We start from the raw sequence: 15796 nt of genomic DNA, 5'->3' as shown, positions 1-15796 counted from the left end.
TATCCCCAACCACCACCTTGAGGAAACAATGCGGTGGGAAATTCTTTTAGGACCTTTAACTCGCTAAGCTCTTAGAGTTCCAAGGAACAAGCTGACCCAGTCGAGAAAAGAGCCTGGCTAAAGTAAATGGGGGAATAATTTGAGATTCTAAATGATTGATGAAGTGCAAAAGAATGTTTTTTTACACTTACCTTCCTAAGAGTGAAGCCACCCACTAGTGGAAGGCTAAGGAAGATAGACATATAGTGTAGAAGTTTTAGAGCCAGACCAGAGGTGGATAAGTATGATGAATCATGAATCTAGGTTGTGAAAGTCGTCAAGGTTCATTTAAAGGATTCGAATCCAGAATGACGGGATGTTGAAATAAATGCCTAGGCTGTGTTGGTTCATGAAATGGTTATAATAGAAATGAAAATAAAAAGACTAGAAGGGATTTAAACGAAATAGAGTTCAGAAGCGATAAGGGAGTTAGGTATGTGAAATCCTAAGAAACCCTAACAATAATTATAGAGAAGTGTGTCATCATCAGCGCGATGGTGACTGATTATGAGATAAAGTCAAGTTTTGAAAGCGTAAGCGATACGTACAATTAATCCCCTTTATATTGAGAGTATTCGATCAGACTTTGAGATAAATAGATGGATTAAATAATGAGACACAGATGGATTGAGGAGACAGGAAATCAAGAAATTAAGAAATTAGATGAAGGAAGTAACCTTGAAAATGTGAAGTGTATGTAACAACTGTGACTTGATGCCCAAAAGGGAGACTCCGGGTATAAAAGATATCCCAATATTGAGATGACTGTTGAGATAAATAACAGAGGTAAATGAGTAACTAGAACTAAAACGTTCACGTTGAAAATGACCAATATCTTCTAGAACATCCATGTTATCATTACTAAATCAGGAAAGAAAAACGGATACCATTGTTATCTTTTGGAGGCCATATGGATTGACCTCAATTTGAATAATGATGCTATTGTGAAATTAGGGAATGATTGAAAAAGATACCCTTACTAGGGATATATGACCTGATTTATCCCTGGAAGGATGCAAGTACCTTTTAAGGGTAGAATTAAGGATAAAACATCGATAACTTGAGATAAACCATGGGGGAATGCATAAAGTTTGGCATTTCATCCTTAATAGGGACATTATGAGTTTGGGTAGTACGGAATCAAGGACTAAGGCAATAACAACCTTTAAAGATTAGTGGAGAAAGTTACTATATAGACAATGTTTCTAATTTTAGTAAATGGTATCTTGATATGCCTTGTACCTAGGGAGTACATGACGAAGGATTTAAGTAACCTTAGAGGTTTTACAAGGAAAAAGGTATTCAAAATTCTCAAGAATAGAAATTTTGATAAAGGAAATATGACGTAATTATAATAATGCCAGGTGGGCACGTGTTGAACCATAAGAAAGTATAAATCGACCCAATGAAGGTCGATATTAGTGAAAACAAGAAGGACCCAAGATAAGAGACGTCCTAAGTATGATCGAGAGTCAGTCGTGACAATGTTCACCTCTAAAGACCGAGGCAATAACTTATGGAAAAATGGTGATATTTTTTTTTCTCTCACCAAAGCTTAAGGAAGAGCATTTTCACACAAGCAGTGATTGGAAATGAGGTCAAAAAATTTAGTTGAAGGTGGTTCAAACGACATTGATTGTAAGGAAATGTTACTATCAGGAAAGGCCAATGAGGTGGCCGACACTTTATGTGTAAGAGAGCAATTATAGGCGCTCATACTAAGGGAATACACTGATACTGGCTACAGGCATGAAGGTTGTATTATGGTGTGAAAGATTGACATTCCTTATAATGATTGTGCGATACTCAACCGTAATAGTAGTTTGGTAAAGATTTAATTCATGTAATCGCCATGAGCGGGCTATCTATCTTAGAAGTTCTTATCTTGAGATAAGCCAGGACCATGTTACGAAAGGACTAAATGAAACTTTGAGCTTTATGTCTCCTAATAAAGACATATGGTTAATAATGGTATTAACCTGCTATCATTTCTTTGATTGAAACTCTTTTGTAATTTTATCTGCTTCATGTCATGTATGTACATCAGGATCAGAAGTGTTCTTCATGAATCATGAATGGTGATTATGTTACCTCCTTAGAAGAATTTGATACGACATGTACGGACTCCGTATGTTTAGCTATTAAGATTCCAAGGAAAACGAATGACTACCGTAGGTCCGCGGTGCACTATAGTAATGCAGCAATGATTCTGCGAATAATGAGATGATAACAACTGGGAGAGTTGTATTGTAATGGATGTTAAGATTGAGTACCATTAATCGGGTCGTGGTGGTGTATAAGTTATCATTGATAGACTAACTAGTGGATTATCTACCTATTGAATATTTATTCCTTCTTATCGACAAAGAGTCATATTACTGTACGAGGAAGGTTGTGGGGAAAGCGTAGAATTCTAGTAACAATGATGTCTAGAATGAAATCCAAGATTCGATTTTCGATATCGAGGGAGTTTCAAAGGTGATTGTTTATAAGCTCGAGCAAGAGCATGGGTCCATAGAACGATGGACGGAATAGTAAAAATTCAGGCACGTGAATTATGATGCTATAAAACTTGATGTTGAGATATATACATATATATGTTTTGTTCTCCTGTGATAAACCTCTTTAGTTCAGAGGTAGACTCCAAGCCAGATGTTTTGTGGCAATATCTTTATATAATTTTCTTAAATTCTTTCTTTTCTCTTCTTTTCATTTTCATGTAAATTGAGAAGCACAACCCTTCCATAAGGGGAGTTATTACTGAATGACTATCTATCTGTGTGATAGAAGCCTAGTAGGATACCACATGTTGTTTAATTGCTTGTCAAGTACTAAAGGATGGCCACCTTCTGTACTAACTATGCAATAGAACAAGTGTTCATGATTATAGTGATCTCTCAATAAATTCTTTTACTTCTATATGATTAATTAAACTTTCGACGATAGAAGCACCTAGAAAAAGAGTAGTATGAGTATGGTGGTATTCAGAATGGAAACGAGTTTGTGATACTAAGGTTGACGTGTTTATTAAAAGGTTATAGAACGCTAACAAGAAAAAGTGTAACCAGTATAGTATTATATATAGAAGATAGTAACGACTACGAACTGGAATAGAGTGGGTATTGAGAAGCAAAAGCTATAGTGCTAGAAACTATGATGAGAATCTATATAGTAGACTTGAAAGGAATTTAGAATGATCATTTAGCACGGATTGGGTTTTTTTACGATGATAGATAACATGTCAGTGTCGGAATGTCTCCTTATGAGGCCCTGTACGGAAAAAGATGCCGATCTCCCTTATATTAGGATGAAGTTGGAAAGCACAAGATGCTCGGGCCCAAACTGGTCCAAAGAACCAAGGACACAGTAGATCTAATCAGAGGACGGCTGGTAGCAGCCTAAGATCGACTGGAGAAGTACGCCGGTATGGCCTAAAAGGACAAAGAGTATGAAGGAGGGAACCTAGTATTGTTAAAAGTATTCCCTTGAAAAGGATTGATGAGGGTCGTAAAGAAAGGAAAGCTAAGTCCATGATTTGTTGAACCCTTGGATATATTAAGACGTATTGGGAAATTGTCAAATGAACTAGCCCTACCCCGGAACTTGCAACAAGTTCGCAATGAGTTCCAAGTATCAATGTTAAGGAAGTATGATCCAGAGGCGAGACACATAGGGGAATATGAACACGTAAACCTGCGACCAGACTTAACCTATGTGGAGCGACCAGTAAGGGTTATGAATCAAAAATGAACAAGTGCTTAGGAACATGGTTATCAAACTAGTCAGAGTTTGGTGGTAGAACAACAATGTGGGAAAATTTACTTGAGAGTTAGAAAGTGCAATGCTAGAAAAGTATCCCCAACTGTTTTCTATCTGATTACGGGACAGAATCCTTTTAAGGTGGAGAGACTGTAATAACCCCCATTTTTGGAAATTTTTGAAACCCTGATGAATAGTAACTTTTGATGACTTTGTTGATTAAGGAAAATTATCAGACCACACTATATAGGAGTACTGTTATGGAAATTCTGAGTTCGTATTAGTATTCCATAAAGTAAATGAGTGTATGTAAAGGTCGTTAGAATTCGAATCCGGACACTTTGATTTTTCCCGAAAATTCACCAGATACTGAAAGAATTAAGTATAAGTTAATGTGATTAAAAAGTTTTAAATTCAAGGATTATAAGAGAGGATCATTAAAGGAGTATAAAATATTAAGGAAGGTTTAGGGAAGCCCAAGTAATAAGATCCCGGATATGATCCCCCAAATGATTAACCGGAACGAGAGTTAAGAGAACCGTAAAACAAATAAGCAATCATGACTCAAGCTTGTACAAGAAAAAAGGGGATTAAACAAGTGGATAAGAGCAAGTGACATCATAACACCATAAGATTTGGACACATGACAAGGAGGTGACATAGGAAGGATGATGTAAGCAAGGTTAACAAGATATTTAGTTAGAAGGATTTGTGGCCATGCATTTTTAACCTTGGTTAAACATTGGTTAATGTTAACTAGGATAACAAAACCACCACAAAAACACCGAGGCAATCAAAGAAGCATTTTCATTTCTTCATTTCTTCATTTCTTCATGAGGCTCTCGGCCAAAACCAGAGCAGCAACTTCAAAGTGCCATATCTCCTTCAACACTAGCTCAACTATTATATTCTATAGCTCTTTGGAAAGGTATTGAGATTGTAATAACTCGAATTTTTGAGACCTTGAAAAATGTTTAATGAATAGTAACCCTGACGGACGGGAAATACTTTTGAGCCCACACTATGTAGTGCAGGAGAAAATGAGTTTCAGAGTTGATATTATGATTATACGTACCAAATGAGTGTATATAAACGCTATTAGTTTTCGAAGAAAACGAACTTTGAAAAATGACCATATTTACGACTCATCGAGGATTACGGGAATCCCAATATAATTACAAAATTAAAACCCTACGGATTTATGTCCAAGTATGATAATTCAAAATATAAGGAATAAATACGAAAGGAATTACGTCACGAATCATTTACGAGTAAGTATTACGAAAACGTTTAAGCGACCGAGCGAACGCGTAAATGATTAAATAAATGTAACGCACTAACTAACCATGGTAAGAAACTAACCATGGTTACTTTATCAAATAGTGAGCTAGATATAGGATGATCAACCAAGGCTAATCAAATAGTGTGCTAAGGAAGCTAAAACAAGTAGCTTAGTGTTATTCCCAGTGGACTAACAATGAGATTTACAGAAGGGGGGTTGAATGTAAATCTCAAAACTTTTTCAAGTTTTGAGCAGTTTCTAAGGCTAAGTGTTTTTTAGAACAAGTGTGTGTGAATTGCTTGAAGCCAATGCAGACAGATATATATTCAAACACAAATGTAAAGAACACAGAGAACTTAAAAACTTTTCTGGTGGATTTGTTGTTCCACCAGAGATGTGTTATTTCAGGAAACCTGTGATTCAAAGAATTAAATCACAGCTGCTTCCTAGTACAAACTAGATGATTTTCTCTCTGAATTTTTCTAAACAGCTCTGGAAAATTCATATCTAATTACTAGCTACTACTTGGTTTATATAACACCAAGTTTACAAGTGAAGACAAAACTGTAAAATACAATTAAAAAGGCTCTTCACATGTTTCTTCTTCATTTCTCTATCCAATGCAATCTAGGATAATCTGTGAATCTTTGAATACTTCCTTGTTTGCACCAGAATGGAAATGCTGCATTTTCTTGATTCCTCTTAGAGGCTTCCACATTCCAGTTTGTCTCTGTCAACCCATGTGCCTCTGTCAGCTTATGAATTGTCACTATCAACTGCTAATGAACTAAGCATCCGTTGAAGCTTTCATCCGTTAATGCCTTATCCATTGAGGCTTTATCCGTTGAAGCTTTATCCGTTGATGCATTATCAGTTGAAGTCTTTATCCGTTGAAGCACTTATCTGTTGATGGATATTATCCGTTGAAGCATTAGAGACATCCGTTGAAGCTTTGTTTCTTATCCGTTGAAGGTCTTCAATATCCGATGATACTTCTTCACTTATACAAAATTACAAGGCATGAAATATTTACAATTAGCCCTCCTATTTGCATATCCACTAGTAGTCAACATGACTGATAATTTCCTACAACATCTAAGAATTACAACTTGAATCCAGAAATGAAATATGCTACAATACTAAACTTATTGCTAAGTAAAGCTACTCCTTCAACGGATAGCCAAGATGGTCTTATCCGTTGAGGCTACAAACACTAGATTTCTACTTAAGTGTTTTGTTTAACTTATCATCAAACTAATACACATATTCCTAACAATCTCCCCCTATTTATGTCTACTAGAACTGTAGGCATAAATTTGGGTTTAGCTTTGTGATAACAAAACACTTGATAAATATATAAACTGTAATAAAGCAGAAATTCAAAAGTGCTACAAAAATGTGTATGCTGAGATGGAATTGAAGAATTACATTGTTTCCAAGGGTGCTCCTTTAGCCTGAGCAGATTAGTTTCTTTTCCTTTGATTCCTTGTTTTCTTTCCTAGCCTCCTGTCATTCTCCTCTATTTGAAGTTGAAGTTGTCTGTAGAATTCAGCTTCATCTTCTTCATTGATGTCCAACTTAGATTGCATATCCTTGAGAGTTTCATTACTGGCAATCTTGAGCTGATCTTCAATTCTAAAAAATCTTCTGACTCCTTTGTTGTCTCTGAACTCCATCAATAGATGAGGTGATTTGTGAACTGTAATTCCTCTTTCTTGAATGAGTAATGTTCTAGGCAAGGCATTGGGCTCCCTCCAAGTTTTCCTTATGTTGGCAATCTTGTTGAGAATCTCAGTCTTGGCAGTCCTGGTAAAGCCAGAATCCCTTTGTATGGCTGAGTAGACTCTAATCAAGGTAGAGTAGCCTTCATTCAGAATCCTGTAGAGAGGCCAAGTTCTTTCCCCACTTCCTTTGTATTTGAACACTAGTCTTTCTGGTAGCTGTCTGTAGGCAGCTATTCCCCTTACTTCCTCCAGCTCATCCCGATAGAGTTCAATGTATGAAAATTCTTTTATGTCACATATGTGAACATAATCATCCTTAGAGGCTTGAGGCTTAGGCTTAGGCTTCTGTGTGAATTTGATTGAGGCTTTAGAGGGTGTTGATTTGATTCTTCTTTTCTGCTTCTTTGATGGTGGAGAAGAGGTTAGGAAGGTGGGCAATTTGATGGTGTCCCAATCAATTGGTTCCTCCTTGGGAATGATTGTTTCACCATGAATGTTCATGAAGGGGTCAGGCACAATGGGTTCAGGAATAGAAGGTAGTGGTTTGGATTTTGATTGGGTTTCTTCAGTCTTATCTACCATCTTTCTCTTTGTATTGGCCTCCTTTCTGTTCCCTTTCTGCCATTCTTCTCTTTCCTTACTTCTTTCTTCCATATCAGTATCAACCATGTCCCCCATAGCTTCATTTTCACTTTTGTCTTCAATTTCTTTCTGTTCTTCAGCCTGACTTGACTTTAGCTTTTTTTCAAGCTTTGCTTGTGCTCTTTTGTCAGCCTTTAGCTGTTTGGCTTCTTCCTTCAACCTTCTGGTTTCTTCCCTCTTGGCTATTGAGAATTTGGGATGTCCTTGCATCACACATATGCTCTTTCCCTCTCTGAAGATAATAGCCATGTTCCTCCTTACAGCCACATCCACGGTCTCTTTGTGCTTTGTGATACTTCTACCCAAAAGCTTGTCTTCATCAGGCTTTGGAAGAGGAAAATCCACTCCTTTCATCTGAGCAAGGCTTAAAGGATTCTTTGTAGAGTCCTTATTGGATCTGTTGTTGGGCTTAAGAACCATAGGTTTCAGATTCTTGGAAGAAGTCTCTCCAACCTTATTCCTCCCTACTGGCTTGAGCTCCACAATAATTGATTCCACTTTTGTGCTGTGCTTCACAGATTGTGATTGAGAAGTTGTAGAACCAAATATTTGTTGCATCTTTTCATCAATCTTCTTCCTTTGCTCTTTGACTTGCAATTCAGCTGCTGCTATCTGGATTAGATCAATTCCATCAAGCTTTCCTTTGATTTGAATAATTGGAGAAGTGGTGATGGCAGGAACTAGCACTTGAGATATTTGAACTATTGTTGATGGCTCTCCTTCCCCTTTCCCTTTATTCTCCCCCTTTTTGTTATCATCAAGGGTAGGGGTCAAGCCTTGTGCATTTTCCAGCTGCATGAGTAGATTTGTTTGAGTTTGTTGATTCTGAAGAATGGTGACCATAGAGTCTTCAATGATCTAAACTCTGGTTTCCAATCTGGCCAGCCTCTTGTCAGCATCAGATTCTTTTCTCAGTCTCCCCAACAAATCTTGCATAGTACCATAAGGTATGACTGAATCCAACTTCTCAGCATTATAGGATTTTAGATCAGCAATATCCTGCTTGAGCTCATCCATACTTAGATTCTATTTAAAATGCTGCAACTGCAAGAGATGCAGAGATTCTAGATGAGCTTGAAGAATTGCCTTGGTACCAGCATCTGTAGTTTCCTGAAGAGCCTTCTGAATTGTCATGACTTGTCTGACCAAAGTGACACCAAACTCTCCTGGTGTTGATGCTTTTGCCCATGCCCATTCAGGAAGATCTGGAACAGAACTTGGGCCTGCTACTCCCCCTAAGTTCATGCTCTCATCCAAAGAATCAGAGTCATCATCATTAGAATTTACTCCAAATTCTTCAGATGGCTCACCAGCTTGAGAAGGCAGCCTGTTAACAGCAGCTTTGTCTCTGAGAAGAGATTCTGAAGTGTGTACAATGTTTAAAGTCTGTTCTGCCTCCACATTACCCTGAGCAGCCAATAATTGATAGGCTGAAACAGGATGAGTAAAAGTGTCAGCATCCAAGGAAATGTTATCAATTACAACTTTGTAATGTTGCTGAAATTGTCTTTCCTTTTCTGCATCATCCACTTTCATTGACTCACTAGCAATGGCTGGATCCACCCTTATAGCTTCTGTACCTGCCTTTCTCTCATTTTCTCTATTTTCTTGCATCAGGGGCTCCCCCTGGCTCACACACACCCTCACACCCTCACCCTCACCTGCTAAGGTGGCACTCTTCTCACTCACTTTTGCCATGCTGGAAGAAATTACATGCATATGGTGACTCTCAACCTCTCATTTTTCCTGGGAGCAACCCAGCCTCTCACTCAATAGATCACTCCCTTCCCTCAAACCTAAAAGTGATTATACAGTAACCATGTCCTCTACAGTTGGAATTGTTTCTGTTATGTGTGTAGAGACCATCAACGGATAGGGAGTATCCGTTGAAGTGGAAATTGATGGTATCAACGGATAACTGCTGTTAAGCTTATCCGTTGAAGAACAACCACTTGTCAACGGATGAGAGATATCCGTTGAAGAAGGAAAAGATGTAGATATAGAAAGTGACATAATTGTTGAATCTGTGTGAATTGATTTTAAGTAAGGTGACACAGATTCTTCAACTACATCTGAAAGAATTGGCTGATGATCCAACAAATCATCTAAAAGATGATGATCATCAGGTTTTGAGTGGGGCTCCTCCCTGAGTTTTAATGAGGGAGAATCAGGAATTAATGTGAATATCATATCCACATCCAGAGAGGGTGATGGAGAGTTTGATGATTGGTGTGTGTCTATTATGAGAGAATGGGGCTGTGACTCCACATTTGCTGGAATCACATCAAGCTGAATTTGAGAAGGCACGAATACGGGTGGATGTATCTGTGCTGTGTGTGCCCCTTGTGTGGAAACTAGGGTCTTGGCCTTCTTCTTCCTTGAAAAGGCTTTAATTGGTGAATGTGTGGTTTCAGTGTCCCTCCCTCTTTTGGTCTGTGTCCCTGGTTGGGGACTATTTTCAATAGTTGCACCCTTTTGGGAGGCTGCAACTAGGGATATGTTTGACTCCTTTTGAACCACCACAGTCTTTTGAGAGACTGTGGCTTGGCTGGCTTGGGTACCAGTCACCTCTCCCTCCTTATCCTGGGGGGTTTTCTTAATGTTCACCCCTCCCCTCACCACTCACACCCTGTTCACTCCCTTCAGGGTTTATGGTAGTTGTTACAACTGTTGTCTTTTGAGAAACAACAGAGGTACTTTTCTTTGACTTGAGTTTTGAAACTTTAGTTTTGGTGGCTTTGGTAGGAACCTGTTTGGACAAAGACACATATTTCATTGCCACACTGGAAGACAAAGAAACAATGGGGTTGGAAATAGTAGGAGTTATAGAAGTGTTTACCTCACTTACCTGTGGTGCATTCATGATTGGCAAATATACCAATGGCACCTGGCTGTTGAGGTTCATTCTCAAAAGGTCTGCAAGGACCCTTTTCTCTTGTGCCCAGCATTTGAGTTTATTATTCTCATTTGATATAACCAATCCTTCAGCAACATGGTTAGCCAATAACATAAAGAATATAGCATAGTAGATGTTATGTGGTCTATTAGCTTTGTTACCTAATCTGGAACCTAATTCTAGCATGACATAGTTGCTAAAAGTAAAGTACCTATCAGAAACTAGCATATAAAGCATATTAACAAGAGATGAAGTTATGGCATCAAAATTGCTAATCTTCCCAGAGAAAACCTTAATAAAGGCATCTCCAAGAAAACTCCATTCTTTCCTAAGGCCTTTCCTTCTAATGCTACCTAAACTAGCAGAATCAAAAGCATAGCCTATGGAATCTAACATAGCAGATACATCTTTATCAGTGTGTGGTGTTATGGCATTATTCTCAGGCAACTTAAAGCAAGACTGTATATCAGCACAGTTAATGCAATAATCCTTACCTTTGAGAGAGAAGGCAATAGTCATATATGTGGAGTTGAACTCTGCAGTTGTCCAAATCTCCTCAATCACCTCACAGTAGATGGTTGGGGCTTCCAGCATTGCATAGCTCAGTTTGCAGTTTTTGATGAAGTCCATCATCTTGTGATAATCAGAATGGGCTTCATTCTTTTCAACCAAGGCTACGAAATTATTCCTTTCATAAACAAATCCTGTTTGAGACATAATTTTGACTACTGGTGCCATTGTTGTGAGTAGAGGTTGCAGAAAAAAACTTGAGAATTTTGGGAGAGAAGGAGAATGAAAATTGCAAGAAAGCGTAAAGTGAAAATAAGAGTTCAATGGGATTTTATACTTTCTTGAATTAAAACGTAAATAAAATGATACTTTTAAGTAAATTACAGCCGTTCAAGAATAAATAAAACTGTAGAAATTCTAAACTGCCTTTAAAACAAATACATACAACAGTGTATATATGTATCAACGGTTAAGTAAGAAATCAACGGCTGTGACTTACTGAAAGTAACTGATGTGACACTTCAACGGATAAGGTAAATAGTTATCCGTTGATGACCAACACTATTTTATCCGTTGAGGGATAAAATTACCAGAAATGTATTTGTCTTTCAACGGATAATGAACATCCGTTGATAGAACAATTTTGGCTTTCAACAGATAGGGAATATCCGTTGATAGGATAGGTCTTTCTTAAAGCTAACTTTGTTCTTGCAGCAAATTCATTTCAGGCTTCAATGCAGATTATATAGAGGACATAAATTTATGAATAATTAAGCATACCTAGCTCACTTACTAATCTTGTGAATGTTGATTCATCAAGTGGCTTGGTAAATATGTCTGCAATCTGCTTTTCACTTGGAACAAAATGAAGTTCCACTGTACCTTTCATCACATGTTCCCTAATGAAGTGGTACTTGATATCAATGTGCTTGGTTCTTGAGTGCTGCACTGGATTTTCAGTAATGGCAATGGCACTTGTGTTGTCACAGAATATTGGAATTTTGTCAACAGTCAAACCATAGTCAAATAGTTGATTCCTTATCCATAGTATCTATGTACTGCAACTACCAGCAGCAATGTACTCAGCTTCAGCTGTTGATGTAGAAACAAAATTTTGCTTCTTGCTGAACCATAACACAAGCTTGTTCCCTAGAAATTGACAGGTGCCAGTTGTGCTTTTCCTGTCTATTTTACAGCCTGCATAATCTGCATCTGAGTAGCCAATTAGATCAAAACCAGACTCTCTAGGGTACCAAATTCCTAGATTTGGAGTCCCTTTGAGATATCTGAAGATTCTTTTAATAGCCACTAAGTGAGATTCTTTAGGGTCAGCTTGAAATCTAGCACAGAGACATGTAGAAAACATTATATTAGGTCTACTAGCAGTTAAATATAAAAGTGAGCCAACCATGCCTCTATAACTTGAAATATCCACAGACTTTTCAGCCTTGTTTAATTCAAGCTTGGTGGCAGTGGCCATGGGAGTTTTTGCAGATGAACAATCCATTAAGTCAAACTTCTTTAAAAGATCATAAATGTATTTAGTTTGACTAATGAAAATTCCACCACTAACTTGTTTAACTTGTAAACCAAGAAAATAAGTTAGCTCTCCCATCATGCTCATTTCATATTTACTTTGCATTAACTTAGAAAACTTTTTACAAAGCTTATCATCAGTAGATCCAAATATAATATCATCTACATAAATTTGAACAAGTATTTTAGAGCCATTAACATTTCTAAAGAAGAGAGTTTTATCAACAGTACCTCTTGTGAAGTGATTATCTAGAAGGAATTTTGACAAAGTCTCATACCAGGCTCTAGGTGCTTGCTTTAGTCCATAAAGTGCTTTCAACAGATAATACACATAGTCTGGAAAGTTTGGATCTTCAAATCCTGGAGGTTGGCTTACATAAACTTCTTCCTCCAATTCCCATTTAGAAATGCACTCTTGACATCCATTTGATAGACTTTGAAATTGGCATGGGCTGCATAGGCTAGAAAGATTTTGATGGCCTCAAGTCTGGCAACTGGAGCAAATGTTTCATCAAAATCTATTCCTTCTTGTTGAGAATAGCCTTTAGCAACCAATCTGGCTTTATTCCTTATGACAATGCCATTTTCATCCATCTTGTTTCTGAATACCCATTTTGTGTCCATAGAACTCTTATTCTTTGGCTTGGGTACCAGCTTCCATACTTTGTTCCTTTCAAATTGGTTTAGCTCCTCTTGCATTGCTAAAATCCAATCTGGATCCAATAGAGCTTCTTTCACTCTCTTAGGTTCCTCCTGTGATAGAAAGCTACTATACAGACATTCATCTTGAGTAGCCCTTCTAGTTTGCACTTTAGATGTAGCATCACCAATGATCAGTTCAAAAGGGTGATTCTTGGTCCATTTCCTTTATGGTGGTAGATTAGCTCTAGATGAGGTTGCCTCAGTTTTTTCATGATGTGAGATAGAATGTTGATTAGTTGAAACTCCCCCTGAGTTGCTGATCCTTTGAAAGGAATTGAGAGCTCTATCAACTGATGAAGTGAATTGATTATCCGTTGACAGACTGTGATCAACGGATGCTTCATTATGAACTTCAACGGATGATGCACTTTGTCTTTCAACGGATGCTGCATTGCTCCTTTTAATGGAAGCTGAATTATGACTTTCAACGGATGCAGCATTCTGTGCATTATCCAAAGGCAGATTCTGAATTCTTCTTGAGATGTCTTCTTCATCATTCTCATCTTCACTATCATCACAATATATCTCAATGTTGTCAAATTTGATTACTTCATGATGTCCCTCATCTGTTAGTCCATCAATCTTTTTATCATCAAACACAATATGCACAGATTTCATGACAATGTTGGTTCTTAAATTGTAGACCCTATATGATTTTCCAGCAGAATAACCAACAAATATTTCTTCATCAGCCTTTGCATCAAACTTTCCTTTGTGATCAGATTGATTCCTTAAGATGTAACATTTGCAACCAAAGACATGCAGAAAGTTTAAAGTTGGTTTTCTTCTCTTGAATAATTGATAGGGAGTCATGCCTTTTTCCTGATTGATTAGAGAAATATTCTGAGTGTAACTTGCACAGTTAACAGCCTCAGCCCAAAAGTAAGTTGGGAGTTTTGACTCTTCAAGCATTGTCCTTGCAGCTTCAATTAGTGATCTGTTCTTCCTTTCCACCACACCATTTTGCTGTGGGGTCCTTGGAGCTGAGAACTCATGCATGATCCCATTTTCTTCACAGAATAACTTCATGGTTGAATTCTTAAACTCAGTTCCATTGTCACTCCTAATATTCCTTACTTTGAAATCAGGATGATTGTTGACTTGCTTGATATGATTGATAATGATTTCACTAGCTTCATCCTTTGATCCAAGAAAATAGACCCATGAAAACTTAGAGAAATCATCAACAATCACTAGGCAATATCTTTTCCTTGAAATTGACAATACATTGATTGGTCCAAAAAGATCCATGTGTAGCAGTTGTAATGGTTCATCAATTGCAGATTCAAGCTTCTTACTGAATGATACTTTCTTTTGCTTTCCTTTCTGACAAGCATCACACAGTCCATCCATTGTGAATTCCACTAGAGGCATTCCTCTAACTAAGTCCTTTTTGACTAGATCATTCATTCTCTTGAAATTCAAATGGGACAGCTTCTTGTGCCATAGCCAACTTTCAACTGCACTTGCTTTGCTGAAAAGAGAAGTAATGGATTCTGCATCTGTAGAGTTGAAGTCAGCTAAGTACACATTTCCTTTTCTAACTCCAGTTAGAACCATTTTATTGTCCTTTTTACTTGTGACAACACAGGCTTCAGAATTGAAGGAAACAGTATTCCCTCTGTCACATAGTTGACTGATGCTCAATAAGTTGTGTTTGAGACCATCAACCAATGCAACTTCATCATTGATGACATTTTCTTTTGAAATCAAGCCATATCCCATAGTGAATCCTTTGCTGTCATCTCCAAAGGTTATGCTAGGGCCAGCTCTCTCCTTAAACTCTGTGAGCAGGGTGAAATCTCCTGTCATGTGTCTTGAACAGCCACTGTCCAAGTACCATAGATTCCTTCTTTTTCCCTGCACACAACAAAATCAATCAAATTGATTTTGGTACCCAAGTTTCCTTGGGTCCAGCCTTGTTAGTCTTTTTCCTAGACTTCATTCCTCCTACATCTTTTGACTTAGGTAACTTTGGGTCAACCTTGATCTCAGATGTGGTTGGTTGAAGTGTAGGGTTAGTCACAGAATCATTTAGCACATTTGATTGAATTTGATAAGGCATAGATTGTGCAAACATGTTATTCCACATAGGCATATTGTATGGCATTTGAGGCATACTAAATGCAGTAAAATAAGGATTATTAATATATGACATGTTTGCAAAATGTGCATGGGGATTCTGATGAGACATAACAGGCATGGCATGCAGAGGTGACATAGACATGTTAGGCATGGAGGGATTTGAAGACATGGGAGCATTTTTAACAGATGTGCAATTATCAGATAGGTGATTAACACTTTTACAATGCACACAGCTTTTTCTAGGAGCATACCTATCAGGTGTGTAATTGTTATGTTTATTAATCCCTACCTTCCCATTTCTTTTAGATTTTCTTTTAGTTTCCTTCTTATCCTCAACCAACTTAAGCCTATTTTTCAGCTGATCTAAAGTCATGTGTCCTATATTCACCTTACTGACATCTTTGGATGTGCTAGCTCCTTCTTTGACAAAGTTCTTGAGAGTTGAATCATTCTTCTTATTGAGATTTTTATTTTTAAAATTACTTGCCTGTTTTAATTGATGAGCCTTCAACGAATGCTCCTTTTCTTCCTTCAACGGATAACTTTCATCATCCGTTGATTCCACATCCGTTGACAATCCATCAATTAATTCTAACTCCTTTTTGTTTTTCTTCCAGGCAT

Source organism: Apium graveolens, chromosome 8 (assembly GCF_009905375.1).
Source record: "Apium graveolens cultivar Ventura chromosome 8, ASM990537v1, whole genome shotgun sequence".
Classification (NCBI taxonomy): Eukaryota; Viridiplantae; Streptophyta; class Magnoliopsida; order Apiales; family Apiaceae; genus Apium; species Apium graveolens.
This window is presented reverse-complemented; position numbering follows the sequence as displayed.